Below are 8,923 nucleotides of genomic sequence, written 5' to 3'. Positions count from 1 at the left end.
TGCAGTGGGATTCTAAACGGTGATGACCAACCGTTCGCCCTCAACACTAGAGAGGGAGGCCAGAGGGAAGGAGAGGGGGCACCGGAGAGGGGGTCCGGGGCGGGCGGGGGTGCGGGTGCCAGGGCGGGGGGGCACCGAGGCAAGCGAGGGTGTGGCTGGAATGGTCGGTCAGGAGGAAGGAGAAGAAGAATAATAAAAATAATAATAATAATAACAAAATATTATATTTTATGAATCAAATTTATAATAAAATAATAATAATAAAATATTATTTTTTATTATAAATCAGCATCGGTAACTGTCATATAAGCATCGATGACTACCACGTAGGATTTTTGGTACGAGAAAGGTGCCGAAAATGAGCGAAGGGCAATATTAAAATGGTTCAAAAAGTTCGGAGACTAAAATTTAGATTTTTGTAGTTTAGAGATCATTTAAAAAAATTGAATGTAGTTTAAAGACTACAGACATAATTTATTTTTTATTTAATAAAAAGTTAAATGAAAATACATTACTGATTTAGAGTTGCAGGTTCAACCAAGAATGAAAATGCATTACCGATTTAGAAAAGAAGACTCAGCTGTTGGTAAGATGCACCAAAGATTGTAGTCTAGTCCACATATTTTGATGTGCAGTCTCTGTCTTAGACGAGTAAATGTGGCTCCAATTGTTGGTTGGAGTTGACTTGACAATCGACATTTTGACTTGTTATTGGTAATTTAATATTTTTATTTTCACAAAAAATTCATGACAAATCCTAGACATTTATATAATAAGTCAATCCCAGTCCCTTTCTTGCTTTCAAGTAGATCATGTAAAAGCTTTCATTTTTCGTTACAGGAATCGTTTGATGTTCTTCGAGAGTCTGATTGTTTAATGTGCATTGATCCGCAGGTATTTGGGTGCACCTTTTCATAAGAAGAAATTTATGTGAATAATTTTAATTTATATGCATCCAGTTAGGCCCTACATTGATTATAGATACTTTTGCCTTGGGTGCCAACTAGTCAAAATTGATATAGTCATTATCAGGGGTAACCAATGACCTGGTCCGAGTTCCTCCTACACCCAGGTGGTTGGTAGGGGAGAATGCCTCTCTTTTTCTTAAAAAAAAAAAAGAAAAAGAAAAAGAGAAGAGAGAGAGAGAGAGAGAGAGAGAATTCTTTACTTCATTCCACCATGCTTGGCTTTTACTGCTGTGAGAGATCGTCCAAGGGTTTTTGATCCGCAACCAGAATTAAAATTGAAATTGAAATGGATTGGAATTAGAATTGCAACGGTTATACCATTAGAAATATTTAATTTGAGGCCGAAATCAGGATCAGAATAGAGATTTGAATCTTTAAAAGAAAGTCATGATTGAACTCTAGAGGAACTAGGTCATCTCATTCTAGTCCGAAATCAAAATCAGAATTAGACTCCTCCAACCAAATGGTTGTAATGAGGGTAATCCATTCCCATTTCTATTCCAGACCCCAACTCTCCTCAACTAGACGCCCTCTAAATTGGCAAGTTATAGATTATCAATCATGATTTCAACAATATCAACCTAACTAACAAACCTACCATGTCCGTAATAAAACATGGAAACTCTACTTCCTAGTGGGGGAAACGGTTTAGATTGCCAAGTGCAATCCAGAAATTTGGATAAAATCTAACGAGCCCTGTATTACAGCGCTCCCCTGTGCAAAGCGGGGAATGGAAGCCACTCACGGGAGTCGTGGGATTAGTTCATGCATCATCTTTTCTTGCAGTCGTCGATGGCGACCCTAGCCGTTTCCTTTAGGTCAGGTGGAAAGATATCGTGGTTTCCAAGGCAACGTTTGAAGGCAACGGTCACCTAACAATCACGTAAGAGCCGTTTCTTGACCTTTTATCAATCAATATATTTATATTTGCTGAACATATTAAGGTCAACAAAATATGTGCTGTGCTGCCGTGTTAACCTGCCTATAAATATCACGGCTACAAGAAGGGAATCACGTTGTCTCATCTTTAGACCTGACTTCTGAGGGGTGTGTTAAGGCCTAAGGGATGATGGCTCTCCATACACGCATACTGCTGCTCATGTTTCTTGTGTCAAGCATGGCCATCATACCCGTTTTGGCCTCGAGGGAACTTGTTCAAAACGATCCGCAAAGTAAGTATCGTTCTCTCTCTCTCTCTCCCAAAAAAAAAAAAAAAATCATCATACCTACTTGTCATAGAATGTCTTAATTTTTTTTGATGGGGATAGAATGGCTTTATTTCATATGGATGGGGCATAAATGGGATAAAATCATTGGCTCGTTGGCTTCTCTCATATCATCATTTCTTCTCATCTATGAATGAATGGCCTGCATGTATTCTCTGTTGCATCAAAATTTGTAAAGTAACATTGCTCCAAACAATTGATATGCTTATGTAGAAATATGCTTGTTTATTGTACCTTACACCATGAACTTGCTGCATGTCCATGAAATTCACTGGACTAGGTGGAGACGGGGGAGTTGCTCCGGTGGGTTTGTTTTTTTTTGAGGCTGGTGTGATGGTGGTTCTAGATTGTCTAATCCTGCAAGAGCTGGGATCTTCAAGTATTACGGCGAGCCTGATTCAACCTAATATCGGGTCTATATATTATGAGCAATGCACACCCAATCTACTTATGTCAAGTAATAAAAAATATTTTGTTAATTATATATGTCACATCATTCACATACTTTGGTTTTATGAAAAATTTTTCGAATTTCTTTTGGCCGTGCGGTATCTTATTATGTTGGGTAAATATGATAATTACCAACTAAAATTCTAGGCCAAGGCCGCTGTGCAGATATATGGAAGCAATTAAAACCTTGCATACAAGATTTCTTCTATTAATTCCTCTGTTAAATTATTACATATCTGTCAAGTTGATATCTCTCGAAATGTTTGCGTGGAAGATGATGAGGAGAGTTCTATTTTATTTATGTTTTGCTTATCAACAACTGACACTGTCCTTCAGCTATCCTCATGCAATAGTTTTATTTTTCATGGTTGTTGCAGAGGCAAAGGTGGTGGGCAACGAGAACTTCCATACAATTACAAATGTGATAAAGAGGATGCTCGGCTACTACAGCGACCCACAGATTCCTGGTTATCCCCAGCCATCCGAATGCCCACCGACCTGCAGCCCCTAAAAACATAGGTACATTTTTAAACAATTGGAAACACCTTAATTTCTATCCCGAATTTGATCAAGGCCGAGTTTTAGTGCAATATATGGAACCGATATTTTATTCAGGACTCTAATGTCCATTTTGTCGCTGGCAATCCAGCAAAAATTTGTTTTGGATAAAATTTGTGCATGTGAAGCATTTTTTAAGTAATTGGAGGGCCTGCGGATTACTTCATGAGAAGGCACCATCAGGCCTAAACTATCTAAGTTTCCATTTTACTTGATGTCAATTAAGTATTATATTGTTGTCAACCTAATATGGTAACTTCTTGTTTTTTACCCAACTTCGTTAGCAAAAGGAAATGAATACTATGTTACTGCAGCTGATACTGTCTATTGTACCTGTATCAGTTAACCAATTGGCTTATTATGTTTTCTGATTTAGTGCAGAGGATCATGTCGGAATGGTGACCTTAACTAATTCGATTTTGTAGAGGAAAAGTAAGAGGGTCGTCTGGTTTCTTGGTGTGAACATCAAATCTGCAAGACTCAATTAGTCTTCTACAAATGGATTGTCAAGGTTCTCCTTTCGAGTACCTAGGTTGATGCAAGCTTTTTACTTTGCCGATTATCAAAATAATAAATAAGATGTTAGAAGTAATGCGTTAGGTCGATGCATAAGACATGCTATCTGTATTGTGAGTGTGATGTATTCTCTCTATCGATGGACGAATCTTTATGTATTCTACTAGTGCTTATTTATTGGGTTTTGGTTTTCATGGTGTATGTACTCTTGGTGTACTCCCTCGATCTATGATTCCTAAATTTTTGTGGACTGCAACTCAAATTTTTCTCCACCGGTTTCGCTCGTTCTCAGCAACCGGCCACGGCTCCTCTTCGAAGATTTCGACAACAGACAACCTTGTCTTTAATTGTGTTGAATTTATTGGCAACATCTCGCATGTCCATTCATTCTTTCGGCGATTCTCTGAGCATGAAAGCCCAATTCCAAGTAACGAAATAATGCATTTCCGCGTTCTCATCCTGGCAGCATTTTAATTTCTAGCTACTGTTGTTATTAGCTTCTTCACATTCTTTGGCAGGATCTCGGGATCCGAAATCTCCATGATTGTTTCCGGAAAAGCCATGCTAACAAATTTATGCAGATTTAAACCATCCTTAAATATATCATCTTTCACCCCATAAGCATCTCCAGCAGAAGTATTCCATAGGACCATAGCTATATGCATCTCCCCGCCTACAAATTTTGCTGTCCATCACATATTCTGCATTTCATTTGTACATCGATTGCAGCGTAATTGGCATATAGTTTAGAAATGAAGATAATTTTTTATTAAAAGCAAAACATAGAGTTATGTCATTAAATGAAGATGAGTCAATTATGCCCGGTGCCGTATAATAGATTTATTGAGATTTATGCCACCAAACAATAATAATAATAATAATAATACCTTGATTTAAATGGAAGCAATTTCAGGTCTACTGTTTGGACCTCTACCAAACTTAGTTTCAATTATGAATAGAGCGAAGCAGCACATTAAAGATTTTTAAACCATCCTGACTTTGGGCCACTCATGTCTCTTGGGTGGGTTCAGTGATCCATATAATTATCTGCAATTTCAATTATGTATATGAAAGAGTGATGAGAGAATATTTTTGAGCTTTTACCTGGAAAGACATATCCAATGGATCCTTTTATCCCCATCCAACTTGTTGAATTTTTGGACGTTGCAGAGCTGGAAGTTGAGAGAGATTTTGCTAAGACAAAATTAAGGCTGGCTTGTTAGTTCTGGATGTTCCTTGTGCGGAGCCAACTAAGAATCCATATCCCATTTCTTGCTTAAATGCCGTTTTGCCTGTTGTGTTTGATGGCATTCAAGTTTCAGCTGAATATCAGGGGGTGACCCTCAAATCTACATGACATGTGGACTGACTGGAGCAGGAAAAAGCTGGACAAATCCATTAGGAAAGTTGCCGACCAATTCTGTTGGGAGCTTTGACGTTAATGGAATGCAAGGATCTTCATGAAAGAAACTTGTTCTAAATGTGCCGTTGCTCCAAAAAAATTCTGCATTCATTTTATAGCGTTGGAAGTTAATTTATAATTAATGTTACTGAAAGTTCAAGGGTCTAGTCATTAATATGTTATGAAAATCAAAGAGCCATGTAACTCTTAAATCAAAGAGTCCACTTAGGAAAATGATCATTTAGAAAATCAAGGATTACTTTGTATTCGTGAGGGTAGCATAAGAGTTACCTTCATGTATTTATATATAGGATCTTATGTAATGAGTCAAGTAGTGTCACGCCACAAACCCAACACTCAGGTCGGATACGTGATAGCCGTATACTCTTTAGAGCAAGCCCTAAAGAATATGCAAGGCCAAAAATAATTCATTACATTCTCAATATCCATAATATCTAATTCCAATAATAATTAGTAAAACTTGTGTAATTACAATTGAAATTCTTTCTATCCTCTGATCAGATATCATGACATTCTATCTATTCATCTGCTCACTTGCAATCCAAACCATAGCCAATCATAAGAGTCCTGTATCTCTGAGAAGAAAAAGAAAGATGAAGGAGTGTGAGCTTTACAGCCCAGTAAGAATTTCAATATCACATTAATTTAATAATATAATCTAAAAATAAGGATAAGCAATAAAACATAAAATCTCATGTTCAATATCCAGAATACTGTAAATATTTATAAATTATCTGTCTTGTCAAAAAAGATGCATCATTATATGTTAATGGGTGAAATACTTTTGTTCAACGATTGTTCCATGTTTTGACTTTCATTTCTTTTTTCATTATCACATGATCTTTAACCTTTTTCTTTTTGACTTTGGACTAACCAAGTCTATACCTCAGTCACCATCCAAATAATTTTTCTCTTATAAGCCTTTCAAGGCTGTCCCAAGATGAGCTCCTGGCCGGCTGTCCCACGTACGAAAGCCCATGGGAGGCTGTCCCAGGTATAAGCTCCTGGCGGACTGTCCCAAGTATGAGCTCCTGGCCGGCTGATCCATGTATGAGCCAGTGGGGGCTGTCCCAAGCATAAGCTTCTGGTGGACTGTCCCAAGCATAAGCTCCTGACGGGCTATTCCATATGATAAGACTAGTTCATATCATATCTCTCTTTTTCATTTAATCATTATGTGTTGATTTCATCAAATCAATTCCGACTTACATTATAATCAATTTAGATATGTCATATCCATATAATCATACCATCAATCTCTGATACATATATATATATATATATATATTGATATAACATACTTATGCTCAAAATCAAATAACAGTATCTCAGATATAATAAATTTATCGATCTCAAATCCGATGATGCAAAACCAATGATGCAAGACCAACAGTAAAATAGCATATATATAATGGTGATCATGTACAGGGATTCTTACTTTTATCAGTGACTGATCCAAATATAGAAATCAATGTTCTTCTTTGATTTATGAATTTCTCTAACAAGATATTCCACTTGACATCTTATGCAGACAATCATATCTCTTCATGACCCTAATTAAATATAAAAATTATATATGGAAAAAATTATCGATAATCGATACTAATAACATAAATCCAGGACCTCTCCTAGGATTAACCAAAATTCAGATTTGTCTAAGTATTTGGACCCTCCATTAATCCATAAGACTTCTAGAGAAAGAAAATTCATGAAGAGAGGAAAAATTTTTAAGAGAAAAAATTTTAGAGAGAGAAAGTTAGAGAGAAAGTGGAGAAAATCTTCGTATCCTTCAAATGAGGCAATCATGATCGAGATTATTAAAGATCCTATCATGATGACTCAATATGGATTAACCATGATCGATGTTATAAATTTCGAATAAGGACCGGATCGAAATTCAATCTACTGTATGAATTTCGAAGCAATCTCAGATCATCTTATTTTCATCTCAAATTTATTCTAGGATCCATGATGAAATTAGAGAGAGAAAAAAGAGAGTAGAAAGATCTTAGAGAGAGAAAATTTTAGAAAAAAAGTAGAGAGAGAATCTAGAGAGAGAAATTAGAGAGAGAAAGGTAGAGAGAGAACTCTCTTTCATTATATTTTTTTTCTTCTTCTTTCTCTTTTTTTTCTTTTCTTTCCTTTTCTTTTTCCTTTCTTTTTTTTTCTTTTTCCTTTTCTTTTCTTCTTCTTCTTTTTTTTCTTTTCTTCTTTCTCTTCCTGGCTGAACAGAGGACGGATCGGGGAGGGCCTCGATGGCTCGGGCTCCGATGAAGGGTGGCGGCATGGCCGGATGTCCGACAGTAGGTGGAGGTAGTGGTGGAGCTAAAGATGGTTGACGACGAGGTTCAATCGACAGGAGATTTAAAGAATTCAAAAAATAGGAGATCCGCTCTTTTTCTTTTTATTTTTCGATCATTGGCCGGTCACTGATGGCCAAGACCTCTCAAAGAAGAGGGATAGAGAGATGAGAATCCTATCCTAGGGGTGAGACACCGCAAATGACGGCACTAATGGCCGAAAAAGAGGAGGAAGGTGGCCCGACAGAATAGAGGTTCACCCTTTTCATGGGTTTTCCAACGATCTCGATGGCCGGTGAGGATCTAAAGCCATAGGGACAAAGGAAAGAGAGAGAAGAAGAAAAATTGAAGCCTTACCTGAGCTCTGGTGGCCTCTCCGACCTTCGATTTCTGATGAACACGAGAAGAGGATGCTGCGGCTTCCACGGAGAAAAGAGGAAGATCGAGCTTAACGATCGCCGTGGAGGCTCTTGAGAAAGGGGGGAGGCTTGTTTATAGAAGGTCCTAGAGCTTCAGTGGTCCTAGGACTCTTTTTCGTTCGAGATTCATCGAAGAAGAAGACTCGCATCAAGAGTCTTCTTCCCATTTCTTGTTTATTTTTTTTAATATGGGCTTTGATCTTTTATATGGGCTTGGTCCAAGGCCCAAATGGGTCGAGTGTCATATTCTTCTTCCTTCAAATAATTTTATCCTCGAAATTAAATTATGTTGTTTGAGATGTATTCTAAATATATATATATATATATATATATATATATATATATATATATATATACACACACACACACACATGCATCATATCATTCTCATGCTTCCAATATTGTCTTACATATTATTTATTTCTCATGATCTTGTTACAACAAAAATTATTTGAAATCTCAAACCCATCCCTTCTTATTGATTTCTCAACTTTTTCGAAGAACCATAATATTTTGGACTAATAATAGAACTATCAAGCTATTAACAATATACTTGAAATGTCTAAGATTATTCTTGGTATTATCTACAATGAAATAACCTACTAGCAAAAATTACTCGACTATGATCAGATTAGATAAAATCTATAGCATCTTTTCATTATCAATAAAATCCTTCCTTATTTGTAACTAATGTATTCCATCATAATATCTTTTGAATCAAAAAATTAATATTTTTAATCAATTTAAACCATCACGCTTTTGCTGCGTACTCTGATCTTAATTTATCAAATTATATAGATTTATCAAAAGATAAGAATATCTTTGTATGTTAGATCAATCAAAGATTGATCCAACTTTCAAATTTCATATAAAATTTAGAGTAAAATTTTAAGTTTCTTTGTCTTTACTATCTGTTGGGCATATCATCTTAAAATTGAATCTCATCCACTTTCTATATTTGAAATCATTACATAAGCTTCATCACTCCTCAAGAATCCAAGATGTCTAGAATTAATGAGTTAACTTTTGATTTACCTTACAATCATTTAGATAATTTTCAAAT

At 36.2% G+C, this 8,923-nt stretch overlaps 1 long non-coding RNA gene across 2 annotated transcripts; it reads left to right on the top strand.

Annotated features, from left to right (window-relative positions):
• Positions 1–1,974: 1,974 nt before the first annotated feature.
• On the top strand, positions 1,975–3,919 carry LOC105040333 (uncharacterized). Of its 2 annotated transcripts, none has more exons than XR_831099.4 (3): positions 1,975–2,140; positions 3,022–3,163; positions 3,579–3,919. It is a non-coding gene; the product is annotated as an uncharacterized lncRNA (long non-coding RNA). The 2 variants fall into 2 exon arrangements; XR_831098.4 differs by having other exon boundaries at positions 1,977–2,140; positions 3,584–3,919.
• The last annotated feature ends 5,004 nt before the right edge of the window (positions 3,920–8,923 follow it).

The sequence above is a fragment of the Elaeis guineensis genome, chromosome 3, assembly GCF_000442705.2.
Source record: "Elaeis guineensis isolate ETL-2024a chromosome 3, EG11, whole genome shotgun sequence".
In the NCBI taxonomy this organism is placed as follows: Eukaryota; Viridiplantae; Streptophyta; class Magnoliopsida; order Arecales; family Arecaceae; genus Elaeis; species Elaeis guineensis.
Note: the sequence above shows the minus strand (reverse complement) of the source record. Positions and strands in the feature narration are given on the sequence as shown.